The sequence below is a fragment of the Lissotriton helveticus genome, chromosome 7 (genome assembly GCF_964261635.1).
Source record: "Lissotriton helveticus chromosome 7, aLisHel1.1, whole genome shotgun sequence".
In the NCBI taxonomy this organism is placed as follows: domain Eukaryota; kingdom Metazoa; phylum Chordata; class Amphibia; order Caudata; family Salamandridae; genus Lissotriton; species Lissotriton helveticus.
The window spans coordinates 581035432-581056466 of record NC_136068.1 but is presented as its reverse complement, the minus strand read 5'-3'; the positions used below and the strand labels follow the sequence as shown (position 1 = coordinate 581056466).

Genomic DNA, 21035 nt, shown 5'->3' with positions numbered 1-21035 from the left:
CTTTTGCCCCAGATTTTGCGATTATATTCATGGACGACTTTGAGAGGAGGTACATATTCAGCGATCAGAATCCATTTAGCAGTAATATGGATTTATGGGTTCGATATATAGATGACGTCCTGTTGATCTCGACTGGAACGACATCTAACCTAACAAGTTTCCATACCTGGTTGAATGAGAGGTGCCCAGACATCCAGTTCACTCTACACTCAAACAACAAACACATTGATTTCTTGGATATAACCATCTTTACAGAGGATGACTTGCTCCACACGACCCTGTACAGAAAAACGTCCGCATAAAATTCCCTCCTGAAATATACGACAGCCACCATCCAAGGGGATTAAGGGACAATTTACCAATTGGGCAGTTCTTGCGTATCCGCAGGAACTGCTCGACGAAGTCGAACTACAAGATTGAGTCTCTGAAATTAACAGACCGCCTGCTGGAGCGGGGCTACCCTGCCAGGCTGATCAAGCGAGCACACAAGCGGGTATGGCTCAGCCCACGGGAGAGCCTGTTACAACCTACGGACAGAAGTGACTCATCTTGTGAAAGGATGATATATGTGACAACATTCTCAAACAGAAGTAACGCCACCAATAAGATCATAAATAAATATTGGGCCCTCATATCAGATGACATACAGCAAAGTTCCCTTCCCCTCCACTCATATAGAAGAGCGTAGAACATCCGGGACCAGGTTGTCCACTCTTTTCTTGAATCACCTGAACCAGCCACTGTGCTATCCATGTGGAACCTTCCCCCTATTCTGGGGCACCACAGATGGGGATCATGTAAAGCCTGCACCACTACGATACAGTCCAAAGAATTCCTGTATAACCAACGAACAATTGTCCTTAAATCCTACACGAATTGCAATACTACGAACGTTATATATGTGATCCGATGTCCGTGCGACCTTGTTTATGTAGGTCAGACTCAACAAAAAGTGAAAACAAGAATAATGCAACACTGCAGTCGGATACGTTGTGAAGTACCGGGTGCACCCCTGGTGGAACACTGTAAAAAGCTTGGACATACCCCTGACAGTTTGAAATGGATTGCCCTGGAAAAAGTTTCACTTGGACCAAGGGGCGGAGACATAAGCATGATTCTGAACATTCGTGAATCAAAGTGGATGTCAATATTTGACTCCATCAATAATGGACTGAATGAATTGGACAGTAGTCATGCCCAATCAGCAACACTAAGCCGGTAAAACTCAGATCCCATTTGAATGCCCATCCTTGGTTATTATGCACAACCGCCAATCAGACACACCTTTATCCTTTGTGATAGACAACTGTATTTGTGTGTAATCACTCTAACTCTGTGCACAATGCGGAAGATGACTATACCCTCGTGCCCGAGAGATACTTATCTGGCCCTACGCATTATCAATCGAGTTTTTTGTTCTGAGCTTGCTGTGATTTTAATTCTACACGATGTGCCGCCTGTGTGTGGAGTCTTGGATCTTATGTAACTATTATATACGGGACGCTTTCACCCTCGTGCTCGAGAGGTGCCTGCCCCTGTTGTCAAGTGATCATATCTGGCTACTTCACAATCACAATGTTGATGATGGCCCACCGGGTTACTTTGTCATGAGCTGATTATACTATAGACATGATGTTCTATATGGGTTTGATTAATAACAGATATAACGATTTCACTCTTGTGCCGGAGAGGTGCTCCTTACTAATACAAATTGAATTCACTTTATTTTCATGTGGGGCACGGCATCTGTACTTTTTCTATGAGTCCCAGCCCTCATAGTCTTTCTACTATGGCCACCCACGCATTACGCGTTAGAAAACGTGCACACGCGCAGCGTGAGTCTTTAAAACCATTACGGCTCGTTTCCCGTGTGACTGCTGCTTCATCGGCCAACCACAGGACCCCTTCAGGAATCGTTGGCGGCCGTTGTCCCAGGTATTTACTACTCTGCTTCACTCTCTTGGGCAGGCACAGTGCGTTTGGCTACTTCTTCATGTTAGGATTTACCGCTCACTTAATCCTCCGTGCCTTTCCTTTTTTCAGACACGGCCGACTTCTGCAGTGGCTTCTCTGTTTCTTCATTTATACCACTGACGATACGACTACACCTTGACCCAAGTGAGTGCTCGGTGGTAGTCACACGTATTTTTTACCCATGACTCCCTAGTCAATAACTAATGTTGCTCCCTCCCTGTTTATTTCTTTAAGCAATTGCTGACCTGTGTGGCGGTCTGTCATTGAACCATGAACTAAGCACTTTTTGATCACGATTCTGCCCTGATCAACTGTGAGTTTATGTCAGCTACCACGATTAGTTGTACTTCATAATTTGATCTCCCTCATAAATGTTCTCTCTGGAGCTTATACCCGCCCCCTTTTCTAACAATGTCTTACAGATTGACCTTTGTTCTCCCTGGATTGGAGCCAGATGGCCCAACCATTGATGTCCTTTTCACGGTAAAGGCCTTTAGGCACTCCCTGCGATTTTAAATCACTGTGCTGGTATGTATTCGGTCACTCACTACACTTCATTATTCCAGGTAACCCTGCCCCACCACAACACCACTGTCCTGATGAAGACCATGTTTTAAGGTTTTACAGATACCTAACTGTACATTTGGGGTCGAAACGTCGACAACCTATCCCCCTAACAGCTTGTGCCACCTGCACTGAGGATATCTACCTAAGCGCATTGAGGATGGCTTCGCCTAAATTTGCTATGAACATTGGTTGTTCCTTTTTTCAGCTGTCTCTACGTTGAATCCAGGGTTGAATAACCCATAAAACTTTTGAGCTGAGGACCAGCATTGTTTACCTTGTAAAACCGCGCATATAATTTTCTAAATTTTTTCTCTCACCTTCACCCCATCCCACGCAAGATAGAGACAGTCACTGAAACGCCGTCATGAGCCGAGGCCATGCCCTCGCGAGCAGCTGTTATCACGGAAAGCCTGCGCTCCGCGTTGGGAATTAATCTGTCACCAACGTTGTTAATTCTCACATAGGGAACTTTATCAGGACTTAAATGATAGGAGTATTTACAAGGGAAAACTCTAGGGTAATCACTTCCCTCCTCTGTTGCAGCAATAGCTGCCAAGATGTCATCATCAATCTTACTTTTCGAACGTGTAACTTCTGCTACTACATAAGTTGCCACTGCTGTCTTTGCTGCTTCATCAGAAAGACTGTTACCAACAGCCTGTACTCCTAGCACTGGTGACCAAGAGTATCAATCACATTTACGAGAGGCAGAGGCTCTTTAAATTCTGCAACTCGAACCCAAAGCATTTTGTGTTTTATTGCGCTACCTTTGGAATCATGATAGTCATTCTGAGTCCCAAAAAATGAATTGTAATTGAAAGACTGAACACAGTACTAAGAGTCAATTACAATTAGAGTAGTCACACACGGATCAGCAAACTCCAGGGCAAGCACCAGAGCATGTAGCTCTTCCAACTGGACGGTACAGTCCCCTAATGAATGCGTGTGGACCCATCGGACTTGAATTCGCCGTTCACCATGGTACCCACCACTATTGCACAGGCCGCTGAATAAGCATGCTTTGATTCCGTCGCCGGTTGCGCCGAACCATCAGTGTAACTAATACAATGGTAATGCTCAAGCGGGCGCAAAGACAAACGAGCAGGATGAACAAATTCATACTGTAAAAACTCCTGTGTCTGCAATGAGGGGTCAAAAATAAACGTGACATCCAGAGACGTCAGTGAAGCAGCCCCCTGTATCCAACGTGGATGCAAAGCTTTAGAATTCTGTACACTGGCTTTCGTCACAGCCTCAAGGGGTGGATACGGCATAACAACCAACATGTGTTTCACCTGTGACAGTGCACGTTCCTTAAGAATCGCCATCTGTACTGCTGTCAAAACTTTCTCGACAGAAGAAAAGTGCATCTCAGCCAAAGTGTACAAGTGTGACTTGTAAGCAATGGGGACTGTGTCTCCTTCATTAAACCTTAAGTACGTGAACCCACTGCGCCTGGAACAATTCTTATTACCAGGTTTGTGTGGTTGTCACGTGTCAGTAAATATTTAGATTCAAGAAGATCTGACTGCAAAGATTGCAGTATAGCTGAATGTTCTGGCAGCCAGCATGATTTGGTAAAAGTAGGTTGTATCAAAGCATAAAGTGGCTTGATATGCTGGGCAGAATCGGGAATGTAAGTACGACAGAACTTCGAAAAACCCAGTAAAGAGTGTATTTTTGGACTGTGCAACTGTGCGCACTTCTCCAAGAAGTGAGGTGCTAAACCTTGACCTTCGTTGTTGAGCTCATAGCTCGGAAACAACATTGTGCACTCCGCAATGTGTGATTTTGCAAAGTTAAATTTGTAACCAAAGTCCGCAAATAAAACAATGATGCGGTCAACGCGACACAGATGCTTCCATAATTCGACGTCTGTGAGATGAATATCGCCAACATACGAGTATGCATCAGGGTCAATGCTCTCCAACAGAGAGACTACATGTGCGGCAAAGACGCCTGAGCTGTTTTTATAGCCCATGGCTAATCTTTTAAACTGTCTTTGTTTGCCACCAGAAGTGAAAGATGTCCATTGACTACTAAGAGAGGACAGGTTATGGCTAAAAAAAGCCAGTGGATATGTCAAGTGTGGTCTTAAACCTTTTTCTCATGAGACTATCAACCAGGGCAGAACTGTGGGTATTCTGTACTGCGCATGTCTGACAATGAGAGTTCAAATGCCGGTAATCCAAAACTAGGCGGTACAACCCATCAGGCTTGGTCACAGTGAAAAGAGGATTATTCATGGGTGACACACATGTTTCAAGTACACCTTGATATTCCAATTGTTCAAGGATTTCTGCAACATGAGCTTTCGCTTCTATGGGATACTGGGGTTGAGGCTGTGGCATAGACCGCAATGAAATCTCATGTCTGGGCGAAAGTTTATCCCATTCGACTTGGGTACGGTACAACGCTGGTGCAAGCACCTTAGCTCACTCTTCTGCAAAATTCTGTGCCTTCTCCTTTGGCACAGTGTGAGCGAAACTAGGGAGGATTACCTCCTCTCCTCTCAGAACGGCCAAAACAAAAGGTGGGGGCCAGTCTGCCTCCGCTAACAAAATGTCATATGTAGAGGTCAGATTTTCCTAAAATATCCCTTTTATTTAACGTTGTATGTCACCTTCAATTAAAAGTACTATTTCATATAGTCTGTCAGGGGGAGCCACTCTAGTGTCAGCTGTCTCTACGTAGACAAACATGTCAGTTGCTGTCGCCTTCAGATACGGACACAGTGCTTGCCGCACTACTGTAATCTCCGCTGTGCTGTCTAGCAGTGTTAGTGCCCATGTCTGGTTCCGAAGCTGTGTTCTCATTATCCGTGGCATATTTTGCTGTTATCGCAGCAACCTTCTTTTTCTGAAACTGAGGGCGTTGAAGTTGAACGTCGTCCTGCTTGCCTTTACCATCAGCCGGGCGGGGCTGCCCACGTCCTTGTGGGGCACTCCGATCTCTTCTGCGCTCACCTCCACAGGCTTACGAGACCGATGTTTCCTGTGAAGAATGAGGAAAACGTTAATCAGGAACCTGAAATCTATCAGGAGACTTAATTCTCATGCGGTTGCGCAAATCATATGTGCGCTCGGTAGACACCAGTATCGGCGATGCAGGACGCGATCCTTGTTTCTTTTGCTGCTTCCCCTATTTTTTGGTTTTTCAATTTTGTTTAGGAAAAACTGGATGATCGTCTTTAGTAGACTTTGCTGTCTGAGTTTGCGGTTGAGCTGCTATTTAAGCAAAAGGCTTAACACCCAAACTATTGAGGCCAATGGTCTTATAAGCATCCACAATAATTTTCGACAACTGCCAGAGTTTATCGGCATTGGGGACACTGCGCAAAGCATTAGACACCTGGAAGGTAACTGCATCTCCCTTGACGTTAGCAAGGATGAGATCGGAAACTACGTCAAACTCTCCGACAAGTCTCATTCCCAACTCAACAGCCGCCTCCGTTCCATGTTGATCCTGAACACGCTTGATCACGGAGGGTAGGACAGTCATAGATGGTGTGCCAAAGCACTTCGCATAGACCGCCGCAAATATTTTACCCTAGGTTTCACAATCTGTTACCTCTGGTACTAAGTCTTTCTGCAAACTAATGGTCAGAAATAATCCTGTGTTTCTCCACAGGAGTCGTATTAGGAAATCCTGCTTCCAGTTGGTCAAATTTCTCGGCAAGCCAGAAAGGCATCTCGTCCTCATCCTGGGGGCGTTTGCCCATAACGGAATTAACCATGAAGGGACACATTTTTATCCCAGCCGGTCCAACTGGTTGCGCCGCAACTCCAGGTGCCCCCACCTGGATGTTGCGGGAAACATACTGCACTAAAGCCCTATGCATCTCCACTATGGAGGCATAGAGTAAGCGTAACTCAGCAATAGGGACTTTTAGGGAACGAGGATGCGGTGTGAACCCAGCCAAGACGGGACAAGTGGCCCCAGGAATAGACGAGGGACCTAACCGAACCGCAGATACGGTGTGGGGGAGGGCTCCATCAAACCAAACTTGATGCTGCCAAGCAGAAAGCAGAATCTCCTGTGTCCTATATGGTGCGTAGGCTGCAGGCACCACTGAGGGAGTGTACTTATGGAACGTACCATCATCCGCATTCATAGCAGGAAACGTAACCCAAGAGTAGAAAAGCTCTAATCGGAACGCTGAATCAGCACTAACCACAAAGAGCACCGCCTTACCGTCAGTGGGTACCCCGTACTTTGTCAAATTATTCCGGAGTGGTACGCGACTATGCTGAGCAATATCAACATAACCCATAAGGACACAGTACAGAAAAAACAATCTATAAGAATTGTAGCACACAAAGGGTAGTAATTCAAAAAACAAACCTATTTAAAATCTCAAGCTTGAATAAACCTATAATTTGTCCATAAAGGTAGGTTAATCCGTCACTGCTGTCAACCGGAAACAGGAGTGAGGGTGTTGTGGACTAAGACAAGCACTACATAAGTGTCTCAAATATAAGACCAAACGTTAGGTGCGCCATGTTGCGGGGATTCTGCTCATGCACAGAACTACGCCCAGGAACCAAGGACCTCAGTGAATTGTGGTGTACCAAAAAACTCGCCATAGTACCCAGAACCCCTGTCCGACTAGCATCAGTGTCTCATTAGCTCTCCGTCCTATGTCAAAGCTACCAACGATTAGACAACCCAGAACATGCGACTTAGGGTACTCTCACGAATGGTGGGAATCAAGAGCACTCTTTCGTTTTAATGCTCATACCAGTCCACAACATGAGTAATCAGAGACACGGAAAAGTTTAAAACGTTTAACTACGTGCTCTAAGATGCAGTATTTTGGCTAACATAAGCAGGCATATCATTAGAAATAAAACAATCAGCATTGTTACAATCCCATAAAACGCAAAGGGAGAAATCATGTTATAATGATAGTGGAATCATTGTGAACCACCCTCCCCTGCTAGGAACTAAGGGGCATATTATCAAGAAAACAAGTTAAAATTATCGCCGCTTTAGCGGCAGTAAACTGCAGCTAAAGAGGAGATAATGGGCCTGATAATAGGCCCTTGAGAATTCCAATAGAAGCCCATATTCTGGTGTGGACATGGGCTTCTATTGGAATTCCCAATAAAGCCCATTATCGCCGCTTTAGCAGCAGTTTTCTGCCGCTAAAGTGGTGATAATTTTAACTCCGTGCTTCATAATATGCCACTCAGTTTTATAATAATTGAACCCTCAGTTTTATAATAATTGAAGGTCTCTTATGCTTAAATGGGGAAACCCATACCTCCAAGATCAGCAGAGGTGAATCACATCACAGGATCAGCAAAGCTCTCTATCACTGGAAAGGTTTTTCTCCAAGTGCCTGAATCATGCATTCAGAGCAATATTGAAGGCACTAGAATTTCAGTTGGTTGCAACTGTGTGCCTGCTGTGTCTAGAGCGTTGGACGGTGAATCACAGCATACATTGTTATTATGACCTTGAAGGCTTATGCATGCAGTGTACAGACTAAGGTTGTGGTGTAAGTCTAGGGATGTGAAAAACAGCCCATTCTTACGCAAGGCAAATCAAGCAGTTTAACTTACAACAATAGTTGCATGTAGTGTTGTGTGCAAAAGCTGCAAAGTGGCAAAATGGTGTTTAAACTTCTAATAAGCTTATGCTAACATAGCAATGTGTGCAAGGGCCCTGTCTACACTACACTGTAATCAAAGAAAAATCTTTGTTTCTTCCCAGTCAAGTTATATCCTTTCTGGGAGTGTCCATAGATACCATCCAGTGCAAGGCCTTCCTATCACACATAAGGCAGATACAATTGCAAAGACTGGCGAAGAGCATATCAGGAAAAAAGTCTGACTCAGTACAAACATATACGTCGCTCCTAGGGATTTGTTCTTCAGCAATAGATCTGGTGGCACTAGCCAGACTGAGAATGAGATCTCTTCAAGAAGAACTACAAAAGCAATGGCAGCCATTTTCTGGATCTTTCAAGGATTTAATACAGATCACGACACGCAGGGTAGAGACACTGCGATGGTGGTTACTTTCCTCCATACTATCCCAGACTTCATACTGACATCGGATCCTCCATGGACAGCTGGGCAGGCCATCTGCAAGAGTTACAGATATAGATAAAGATATAGGGCAAATGGTCCTCTGCGCAGAAACATCAGCACATCAACAGGCTAGAGCTCAAAGCCATTTTGCTTTCTCTCCAGGCGTTCCTGCCAAGGATAGCAGGTTCCTCTGTGCTGGTTCATATGGACAATACAACTGTCATGAACTATGTCAACAAGCAAGGGGGAACCAAATTCATTGTGCAATCTCAAGAAGCGCAAGAGTTCTGGGATTGGACAATGCAGCACGGGATCTCGCTCAAGACCAAACATGTCTCAGGTCTTCACAATACTCTGGTGGATAAATTAAGCAGAAAGCAGTCCAGTTGTCATGAATGGGAGAAAGAACTGTTCTAGCTCAACAAGGTGTTTCAGAAATGGGGAAAGCCAGCTTTAGACCTCTTTGCAATGAGTGAGAATGCCAAATGGTAGTACTATGACAGCAGGTTCCCTCTGCCAGGGTCGAGGAGGAATGCCCTTTTAATGCGATGGTCCGGGATATATGTTTAAGTTTTTCCATCCATCCCGTAAATTCCAAGTGTACTGACCAAGATGAAGATGGAAGGCTGTCGATAGATACTGATAGCGCCACAAAGGCCCAGGCAGTACTGGTTCTCAGAGTTTCTCTTGCTGTCTGAGTTGAGGTCAATACACCTTCAACCATCTCCATCTCTTCTGACTAGAGATGAGGGCCAAGTACATCACCCCAACCCGGAGTCTCTTCATTTGCACGCATGGCTCCTGAGTTCCTGGAAGTCAGGGACTTGGATATCTCACAGGAATGCAGGGAAATTATTGCAAAATGCAAAGCTGACCGTACTAACAATACATACCGCCTTAAATGAAAGTGATTCTGCTTCTGGTGCCAACAAATAACTTGCACCCGCTTCATGCGCCTCCTTAACAGATTTTGCCATATCTTCCCTCTTTGGCAAATTGAGGTCTCACTTTCTCTTCAGTGAAGGTTCACCTTGCTTCGATTTACCGCTATTGGAGATCTCCTCAAGTTCTTACTCTGTGCTTCTAGTATGGTAAAGCAATTCATGAGGATCCTCTTCCTCGCCGTTCCCCCGGTGCGTGTACCCCCTCCGGAATGAAGCTCAACTTGGTCCTCGCAGAGCTAATAAGGCAGGCTTTTAAAACAATCCACAAAGCAGAGCTAAGGTTTCTCACCTGGGAGGTAGCCCTCCTACTGGCTCTCACTTCTGCAATGAGGATTACCAAAATCAAACTTTCACAGTCAAGGAACCGTTTCTTCATTTCACTGATGACTGTGTAGCTCTGCGAACGAACCCGACTTATCCCAAAAGTCTCGACGCAGTCCCACCTCAACGAACCAGTAATACTTCAGTCCTTTTTTCCAAACTCATCTTCTCCAGCAGAACAAGCGTTACACCCCACTAGAGGTTAAAAGATGATTAAAATTCTACCTTGACAAGACGAAAGAAATAGGAAAGACAGATCAGTTGCAGGTGTTTTACAGACAGGGTAGAGAAGGAACAGCATTAACTAAGGCCATTGTGGGCAGATGGGTCTCCTCTACGATTCAATTCTGCCATGACAAGGCTAACAAGCCTCTGACTAAAAGAACTAAAGCACATTCCACCAGGGCAGTTTCCACATAAGCAGCTCTGTTTGCTGGGGTAGCACTAGAAAAAATTTGCCGTGCTGCGACCCGGAAGAGTGTCCAAACTTATAAGCAGCATTACTTTCTGCAATCTACGCAATGGAAAGATGCGGCTGTGGGCCAAGTGTTACGGCGTCATCTCTTCTATGAAGGTGGACTTCTTTTCTAATAAAAGAGGGATTTTGTATTTTATCAAAGTTGCATAGCTTGGCTGACTATTTTTAGCTAAGGTTAATGTTTGGTAACTCTTGAATTAAAGGGTATCCTTATTGTTCTATTCTTTGTTTTCCGAAACATTTAATTGAAGGCATCCTAGGCATAACAGATTGTAAAGGTTTCTTGTTTTTGTTTGTAGACATATTGTAAAACTGGCTAGGATTGGAAGGGTATGTGCATGCTTGCATATGTCACTATTGTATTGCAATAACTTGTTGAATTTATGGTTTACATGTCTATCTCCATCCACTACCGACAGTACAATTTGGGGTACTGCTTGCTATTCTGAATTAAGCATGTAAATCTCTGAAAGTTATCCCAATACTGGATAAGAAAATAAGGGGCATATTAACAAGGAACAGGGGAAATTAAGGCTAAGGGTGCTTAGCATTAATTTTGTTAACGCCCGTTATCGCTGGATAATAGTGCCTGGTTATCGAGTTATTAGCAACGCTAACCGCCTAGGTGATTAAAAATCCAGTGATAGTGGCATTTTGGGAGGATTTCGCTGGTAATGCAGCGATAAAACTACAAGGCAAGGGATATTCTTGTTGATAGCCCATGGTGGACTTAGCCGTGTAATCCACCTCCCATTGGATTACATGGCTAAGTCTGAAACTTACGACGTAAAAAAAAAGCAGCATTAACCGTGATTAGCACTGCTTTTTTTGTCTCTAACATGGTTAGCATTAAGCTTGATGATAGGAGAAATGTTGCTTAGCGACATTTCTCCTATTATTTTCCTCAGGAACACCCACTTTGCATCTCATTAGAGATGCGAAGGGAAGCGTAGTGAAAAACTGTGCTACATGCGATTTTGCATGTTAGCACCCTGTTGTTGATAGGGCGATATTTTTATCTCCTCTTCTTTGGCTTTTAAAGCCAAAAAAGCGGCGATAAAGCCCTTGTTAATATGCCCCTAAGTTACTTACCTGTAACTGCGGTTATCCAGTATTGGTATCTTTCACAGATTCACATGCAACCTGTTCTCCTGTAGAGGTTTCTGTCTCTTTAGATTATGAAATTCTTACTTCCCACTTGTGCTTAGAAAACCTGAGAGAATCTGCCTCTCCTGGGAGTGTTCTAGAGGGTGCTGACAACTGATTGGCTGTGTTCCATTATTAGGCCCTTTTTTTAAAAGGACATAGGTAATCTATCAATAAGATGGCATAGGGCCATTATATGACATTTGTTAAACAGGGAAATCATTCTCGTTAGCGATGGGGAATGATTCAAGCATGTGAATCTATGAAAGATACCAATACTGGATAACCGCAGTTACAGGTAAGTACCTTATTTTCTTGTTGGGGAATATGCTTGCCCATTGCCAGTATAAAAGTCAGTTTCTGAAGCTACAAACCTACCTTTGATCTCAAGAAGTACACATTCACATTGTAGCCCCTGCAACTTTGGGCGCAGACGTGCGCCTTGTGAAATCTCACATTGCTGTCACCACGGTCACTAGAATTATAGGGCAGCACACAACAGTTCGCCGTATTAGTTATCAGCTTGCGGTGGTCTTCCTACTGTAACTTCTTAGTGCCTGACGTGTTTCCACGGCTCACGCCCTTTCTTCAGAGGCATTAGAGCAGGGTTAATGCTGTTTAAGAGGTCACACTGATTTCTTTATTTTGTAGTAGGGCATTTATACAAGGGCTATTTGTATTTTGGTACTCACCATGTATGAAGTGTACCTGAGTGAATGGTTTGGGACACATTTTGAAGGTCCTATCCATCAATCTAATTTTAACATTGGGTCAGTTGTAATACATTATTTGCTGTAGATAACATTAGGATTCATTTCTCAGTATTTAGATTGTCATGTAAAAGGAAATGCTCTTCATTATGTGTTTTCGTTAAATGTTTTGTACGTGATATCTTGTAGGGGTAGTAGGAGTATCACTGGTGGCTTTTTCAGGTTGTGCAATGAAACATTTTAAAGTGGGGATAGGTGGTATTTGGCCTGTGATGTTTTCTGAGATTTTAGGCAGTATATCTTCAAGGAGTTTGGTTGTGGGTTCCTGGGAACTAGTTCTTGTCTCTCTTATATCCTGCAGTATCTCCCTTACTTCTTTTTCGGTCACATTCGGGGGATGGTTGTGCTCTCTTACATGAATTAAAACATCATCTTTTGTAGTCCCCCTCCCATAGCATGCATTAGAATATTTATTGGTACATTTCTAATTTCTATTTTATGTTGATACACTTTCTTTGTAGGCTTTCTTTGTAGGCTTGGCTTAGTTTAGTAACTGCTTTCCTTTCTGTGAAGTTATAGACTTTACTGCCTCTGTCATTGTTTCTGAAAGTTGCGTAATAGTAAAAATATATACACAATATTGTAAAGTTTGTACTTGTCTTACATGTAAAATTATGCAACAACTTCTATTTTGTATACTTAACATGTATGTTCTGTTAATATGTTTCACACGGTTTTTGCAGCTTTACCTTCGGGGATGTTCTAATGTAGACCATGTACCTTCTTCTTTGTTGGATGAAAAAAAAACTTTACCTTGATTTTAAATGTTAATTTGGAGGTAGTTTCCAGAGGTTCAGGTTATTAGGTGTATTTGTACTCGTTATTTGGGTGAGTTTACAGTTTGGCAATCATTTATGTATGCTTACTTTCTTGTATTGTTTTGTTGGTTTGTAGCAATCTTAAGTTTATTAACAAGTACATTTTAATTTAAATGTTAATTTTACTTACTTGGTTAGGTAGTTGAGGTGTGTGTGTGTGTATATATATATATATATACTAGCAGCCCGTCCCGACGTTGTCCAGGTATGAAATAGAATGTGTGTAATAGGCAAGGGAAATTTATTTTAAAATCTCGCGGTAGAGAACATTTTTAGCATGAAGTGTCACAATAGTTAGGCATGTGTGTGCAGATACTGTGTGTACCTCGAAGTAAGAAGTATTAGCAGATGTCTCTAGTGTGTATGTACTCCACTTCCGTAGGTACGCGTGTCTGAAAGCGCATTCAGTTGTACATTTCGTGTCCCCGCAGGCTGAATCGCGTCATCCCCCGCTTGAGGCCCAGCTCCAGTTTTGTTTGATGTTGTGCTTGTGGTGTAAAGTTGTTGATGCAGAGAGTTGAGTGGGTGACAGCGCGCGCTGGAGACGCTGCACGTGTGGGTAAGTGCAGTCAGTTCAAAGGTTAGTGTCCCAGCAGGCGCTTAGTCACGTCATCCGCCGCCTGAGCCCGGCTCCAGCCCTGGTTGATGTTGTGTGCCTGGTGTCAATTCGTTTATGCAGAGAGTTGAGTGTGTGACAGCGCGCAGGAGACACTGCAGTTAGTGTCCCTGCAGGCACGGTCCTTTATGCAGAGAGTTGACTGGCTGACAGCGCGCAGGATACTGTGCAGTTATTGTCCCCGCAGGCACGATCAGTCGCGTCTGCCCCTGCCTAAGACTCGGCAATTGCCGTGCCCATTGGCCACGCCCCTTGCTCCCGCGCAATTGCCGCACCCATTGGCCTTGGCCATGCCCCCGGCTCAACGCACACGTTTGTTTTCCACATGCCCTCAAGGCACGCTTTTTTTGGGGGATGTGCCGCGCGATTGTTGCCGGTTGTCGCGCCCATTGGCCACACCCCTTGCTGCCGCGCGATTGCAATTGCCGTGCCCATTGGCCTTGTTCACGCCCTCAGCACACGCCCCCAGCACAACGCACACATTTAAGGAATGCTTTTTTTTGTCGTCATGCCGCGCCCCGCCCACGCCCACAAGGGACTACTTTGCTGGTAGGGTTCTTTTATCTTTCAAATGTATATGGTGGGCATCTGTATAGCCTATGTCCTTCTGCTGCAACTGCCCTTTCCAATGCTGTATTGGGTGTTGTGGTTCCTGAGATTACCCGCCTCAAAGGTTTGGCCTCTCTCTTTATAATATTAGTAGAGATAAATATATATATATTTATATATCTAGCTCCTCCAAACGCCATGGGCGGGGCACTGCATGGTCGGGTGCAAAAACGCGGTGGCGTACCGCGATATAAATCCAAGCTCAACAATTTCCCTTTTCTCCTTCAGGAAAGAAATAGCACTCACGAGGATTCTGTAGCTCAGCAGCAGTTTATTTAGGACAAACGCGTTTCGGATGCAGCCTTTTTAGTAAGAAGGCTGCATTGCCGATCCACGGCGAAAATATGATTCAATGAATAGCATTAAAATTGATGGTTTTCGATGATGTTGAACTGTAACATAACCTTGGTATCAAAATGGTATTTTAAACCGGGTGTTGTTGTGAAATTTTGCAAAGTCAGCCAGTATATACTGTGCTAAAATGGCGCCCACGTTAATCATTGGGACGCCGAGTCCGTCCTTCATTCCCACCGTTGACACGTGACATGTAATGTTTTAATAAAATATGACCGCCAGTATTTTGTTTAGAGATTACGACACTGACGAAGGATGTAAATCCGAAACGCGTTTGTCCTAAATAAACTGCTGCTGAGCTACAGAATCCTCGTGAGTGCTATTTCTTTCCTGAAGGAGAAAAGGGAAATTGTTGAGCTTGGATATATTTATATATATTTATATTATTAAGTTTTTTTATGGTCTGGTGAGAGAATGCGGCAGTGTTTCCTCGTCTTCCAATGTTTAGTAGTTTCAATTAGTGAGTCTTTTATATTGCTGATTTAATTTGTCTGATTTTATCAGTTAAAGTTGTTTAACCTTTTACTGGTTGGCTTAGTTTTAGTTTGAATTATTTTTGATCAGTTATGTCCTTCTATGGTAAATGCTAGTTTAGTTTTTTTTTAACGTTGATATATAGTATTATAGTTATGAATATACATGTATTTATATATGTATTTCTATTTTGGTTAAATGTATGTAGTTAATGGTAATATTACTTGTATTGTTTTGATATGATTTTAGGTATGTAATTTATTCGGGTGAATTGTAAAGGATTTGTTGATGTAATATATTTATATTTAATTTAAACATGTATAAAATATTTTAGGTTTATTACCAATAATTATTTTATGTTTTTTTTTTTATATATTTTTTTATTAACCATTTTCAAATGCTCTCACATTACAACATAGTGCACCTGGTTACATTACAGTGGTATAAACATGCCATCGAAAGGTATACTGATTTCACATGTTAGGCATATTGGGGGCATTAGTCCATCTGTCTCTGGCGCAATGTGAGTTCAAGGGGAAACTGGGGGAGATAAACGGAGAACCTCGTGCGGGGATGAAGAAACAAAAAAAAGAAAAAAGGGGGAGGGGAGCGGAGACAGAGTCAGGGAAGTAGGATCATGAAGGAAGTCCGGGGTACTTCAGCCAGAGGCTGTTAGTGGAGGTTTACAGTACTTACAGAGATCATTCAAGGCGGGGTGTTGTCAAATGTGGCAGAAGGAGCAGCGTTTTCTGGTGCATCTTCACCATTGCTGCTACAACGAGGGGGGGGAGATCATATCCTATAAGCGTTATTGCGCCGATGGTGCTGTCGTGTTCGCAGGTTCGCATTGGGAGGTGCTGGGGGTAGCGCGCATATGTGCTTGTTTAAACTGGTGGGATAGCATGACCCACACCAAGGATATGGGGCGCTTGCGCTGGCCTTTTGCTTCCTCCTCCCTCAGGGCTTCCTCCTCCGCTGCCGCCCACTTCTGCATTGCTCCCACCCATGCTTCTAGCGGGGGTCCCGTGGTTGCTCGCCATTGCATGGCGATGTTGCTCTTGGCTAGGAGCAGGGACAGAGCTGCATATCGGACCAGTACCTTGTGTGTCTTTGGCCTGTGGAATATTCCCAATGCTACCGCCTCCCATGAGTGTAATTCTGTGAGTCCTGTGAGGGTGCGAATAGAGTCGAGTATGGTAGACCAATATGGCTGTAGGACTGGGCAGCTCCAGAACATGTGTTGGAAGTGTGCGTCTGGGGAGTGACACCTTGGACAGAGGAACTGTGTATCGGGGTAGAACCGTTGGAGACGCGCCGGTGTCTGATACGCTCGGTGCAAAATATAGTACTGTATATTTTTGAACCTCGCGTTTCTGGACACTTTCTTAGGAAATTCTAGTGCTCTGTCTCATTCCTTGTCATGCAACTGCCGTCCGAACTCATCCTCCCAAGTGGCTCTCAGAGTATATTTATGCTTCCAATATTTCTGTTTTCTATATAGGTGAAAATCGATATTTTTAACAACAATATTTGGGTTCTCAATTAAATTTTGTTAATTTTGATTCAAGGAATCATAAAAGAATATTTACTAGTCAATCATTAAGAAAAACACTTCTCATAAAAATTATTTCCTGCGCAGACATTGAGTACAGTATTGATTAGATGATAAGGTGTAGAAAAATTGTGCACTTTTAAATTCTCATTAGGCCAAAATATTATAACACAGTTTTTGGCTCGATTTGTAGCGGGAACAATATAAAGTGCAAGTGCATACTCTGTTAACTCCAGCCAGCCGATTAATATTTAAAAATTACACTGAGAAGAGTAAAGCACACGCATTCTACCATTAAGATATACTCTTACTAATGTGGCTTTGTTTAAGTTATTCTAGACCAGTATATTCATTTACCTAGCAAAACAAGTAATACAACTTCATTATAAATGAAAAGAGTTACACTTTTTGTCCAATCTTTTTCCTTAAATAACTGGTAGCCATTAAAAATCTGCTGACGCCAAATACAATAGGTTGTGAAGTGTCTGTTTTCAATATTTGCAGTGCCTCTAAGTAGTACCTAGTTTTCAAATTCTTACACAATGGCCTAATCCATTTTCTCCTAGGCTTTACATAAGCTATGCAAAAAAATAATACAAGTTCAATATTTTCATTTGCGCCTGAAGAACATAGAGTACCCCTTGAGTCCCTTCCCAGCACCTGAGGCACGGACCACTTAGACGTGAAAGAGTTGATCTGCAACGTCTCATATCTCAACTTCAGGTAAAGTGTCTTTGCTAATTGAGGTTCAATCTCGTCCAGAAATGGTTCGAAACTCGGGTTCACTTTGAAAGACAGGTATTGTGTGGTAAGACTCCCAGGCGCGCAGCCTAACGTGACTTCGTGCAAAATAAAGTTCCAATAAATATGCTTCTCTTCCAGGGGATACTCATCAATAGTCATAAGCACTGAATAGTCCCGCCCACGTGCGGGACCCCGGAGCAATAGCCAATAATATGCATATATCTACATATATATATAAATACGCATAAAATAACCATATATATATAGATAATATGCATATACATATACATATGCAGCCCAATATACACCATACTAGGCTCAAAAACTGCCATTATTGCCTGTAAAATCTTTACATTTGCTAAATAAAGACATATAAATTACATTCTCTTCCAGGGGATCCTCATCAATAGTCATAAGCATTAGAATATTCCCGTCCATGCGCGGGACCCCGGAAACAATATATTATATGTGCCCCACTTATATATACTCATATATATATTTATATACATATATATATATATATAAAAACATGCAATAGCAGCCAAATCACATCAGAGCTGAAATATGCTGTGAAGAATTTCCACCGTATATGAATAATATGCATTATAACCATGAGAAACAACACCAAAGATTGTTTAGAAACTGTTTTAATGCTTAGGCATCAGTAGAAATTCTTATAACTCCCTGAAAGCATAGAAAGCTCCCAGGCTGCATTGCAAACACACAGTCTAAAAAGACTGAAAAGCTAACCTGTAGCTGTATACAAAAAACTGACACCGTGCCTTTAAGGCACCCATGACCCCCGGTATCCCATCATGCCTCAGGGGTGACAGTTAGGTCAGTTGTTCTTTCCGGCTCCTTCAGGAAGAATCCTGGTAACACAGCTCCGCTAATTTCTGTTTTTCTGACAGAAAATTACTTTATTCTTAACAACTTTTTCTACTTACTTTGACATTTAACAACTAGTCAAGTAAGAAATTGTCTTTTTAAGTCAGTTTAGTGAGCATTTTCAGCTAAGAATGCCTTCACTTTTTGACAAGTGTCCTTCTTGTGGCAACAAGAAAGCAAAATCAGACAACCACGACATTTGTATCCTGTGTCTGCCTGAAGAACATGATCCAGGCACCTGCCCTCACTGCGAGCACCTGTCAGGCAGAACTCTCAAAGACAGGGAGAGAATTCACATTTATGGCCTGGCTCACAGGTCATCCAGAGGAAGGTCTCCGGTGAAGAAGGGTTCCAAGAAGGCTAGAACATCTTCAAAAGAAAAGTCTTCCCACCCTTCAGCTTCAGCGTCAGGCTTGGCGCTGAGGAAAGAGCCACCGATGGGTCATTTATCTTCAAAACTACCATCGACGGCGGGTTTGCCGTCAAAAAGAAGACCAGGTACGTCGACGATGTCGAAGGATCCAGCTCCGTCGTCGAAATCCCCTCCGCCGCCGTCAACCGGGCGACGATCGGCGTCGATATCCAAGGCCCCTCCGCCGTCGTCAACCCGGCGATGATCGGCGTCGAGGGAGGTCACTCCTCCGCCGTCGTCATACAGGCGACGGCTGGCGTCGAGAAGTGTGACCCCTCCGCCGTCGTCTAAGAAACGACGTTCGGCGTCAAGGACCAAGACCCCTCCGCCGTCGAAAACAAAACATCGATCGGCGTCGAGGACGCAGTCTCCGTCGATTGTTCATCGACGTTCGGCGTCGAGGGTGACCAATACCCCTCCGCCGTCGTCGCACGGGCATTCGACGTAGAGAGAGAGGGCTCCGTCGACGGCTGGTCATCACCGTTCGATGTCGAGAGGCCGTAAATCCTCGCATCGATCGCCGTCGAGGCATTCGTAGTCGAGATTGATGGACCCGCCGGCTCCCCGGAGTCATTCGGCGTCAAGAAAAAGACATACAACGCCAGAACGCTCGACGTCGAGACATTCAGAAAGAGCTCGATCGTTGTCAAGGAATTCTGTGAGCATGGTTACGGAGTCAGCTTCTCGTCATTCTACTTCACAGTCTTCTGGCTCCTCAACAACATCCTCAAGATCCAGAAGTCCTGTCCTCGGATCTCCTGTGCGTCAGCCAGATCCCTTGGCTGCGGAGGTCAGACTGTCACCCAGATGGTACAAGTCATCGGACCATTGACGAGAGTCAGGAGCTACCAAACGTATGCACGAGTATGTCAGTCCGCAGCACAGATCTCCTCTCCAGAGACTGGTGGATGAGGTGGACAGGCGTAGTCCTCCCAGGCGCAAAGCAGACAAATCGCCTGTGAGAAGACCAACCAGATCTCACTCTCCCAGAAGGGAGGATCAGATTAGATCTCGATCTCCCAGAAGAGAAGATCCACCCAGAAGAGAAGACCCGGTCAGATCTCGCTCTCCTAGAAGGGAAGAGCACCCAAGAAGATCACGTGAGGGGAGGCACGGTGCTCACCGTAGACGTCGAAGAACTCCGTCTACTTCATCTACCTCTTCTACCAGGTCTTCCAAGAGGAATTACTCTCCCACGCTGACGGATAGTCCTACTTCTAGATCCTCTCCAGTGGATGACATCGGCACTTATCTAGATGTCCTACAAAGAGGAGCTCAGAAGCTGAGCACTGAAATGTCTGTACCCCAGGTTACTACGACAGTAATTTTTGAGGCTTTGCACAAAAATTCTATCTCTCGTCCACTGCTGCCTTTAGTCCCGGGGATTATGGACCCTGTCAAGGACGTTTTTCTAACACCAGCAACCATCAGAGCGGTGCCAGCCCGCATACAGAAGAAATACAAACCAGCTTCTTCTGACCCAGTTTTTGTAAAATCTGACCCTCCAGCAGAATCTGTGATAGTGGCAGCGGCAAGGAAGACACATGCAGTTGCTGCTTCCTCTTCAGTCCCACCAGATAAGGACAGCAAATCACAGGACTCGTGGGGTCGCAAAGTTTGCAATTCAGCTGCCTCCAAGCTGAAGGTCTCCAGTGCGGCCGCAGTGCTGGGTAGATACAACAGAGCCTTGTGGGACTCCATGGAAAGGTTCAAGTCCAAGCTGCCAAAGGAGGACCAGAAGGTCTTCGAAGAAACTATGACAGAGGGATGTCTGGTGGTGAATCAGTTGATAAGCACAGCAGCGGACGGCGCAGTGCTTGCGGCACATTCCTACTCACATGGGGTTTGTGCCAGGAGAGCAGCTTGGTTGCGCCTCACAGGGCTGAAGCCGGATGCTCAGCATCGCATCCTTAATCTTCCCTTTTCAGGTTCCTCTCTCTTCGGAGAACATGCTGACGAAGAGATGACTCGTATGAAGACAGAGCTGGATACGATAAAAACGGTGGGTTTGGACAAGAAAAAAGAATTCAAACACCGCTTTAAGTCCAACAAGGGGAGAGGGGCTCAACAGAGGGTTCAAACCCCTCAGTGGTCCCAAAATAAGAACCAGGGAAAATCCCAGTTTCGAGGCAAATCCAACAGGGGTAGAGGAGGTCACCAGCAGTCCTCTACCACCACGAGAGGAGGAAAGGCTTGAGCAGTGGCTTCCTCTGGCGCCGTTGCCCACTCCAGTGGGAGGAAGTGCTTCACAACACCTGGCAGAGTGGGTCAGCATCACAAAGGATCAGTGGGTGCTGAATATACTGCGGAATGGATACAGGCTACGTTTC

General features: G+C 44.3%; 1 protein-coding gene across 8 annotated transcripts in view; it reads left to right on the top strand.

The window, feature by feature from the left end:
• LOC144768773 (uncharacterized) overlaps positions 1-21035 on the top strand; it is a 9320023-nt gene that overhangs the window by 1758250 nt on the left and 7540738 nt on the right. The window lies entirely within an intron of this gene.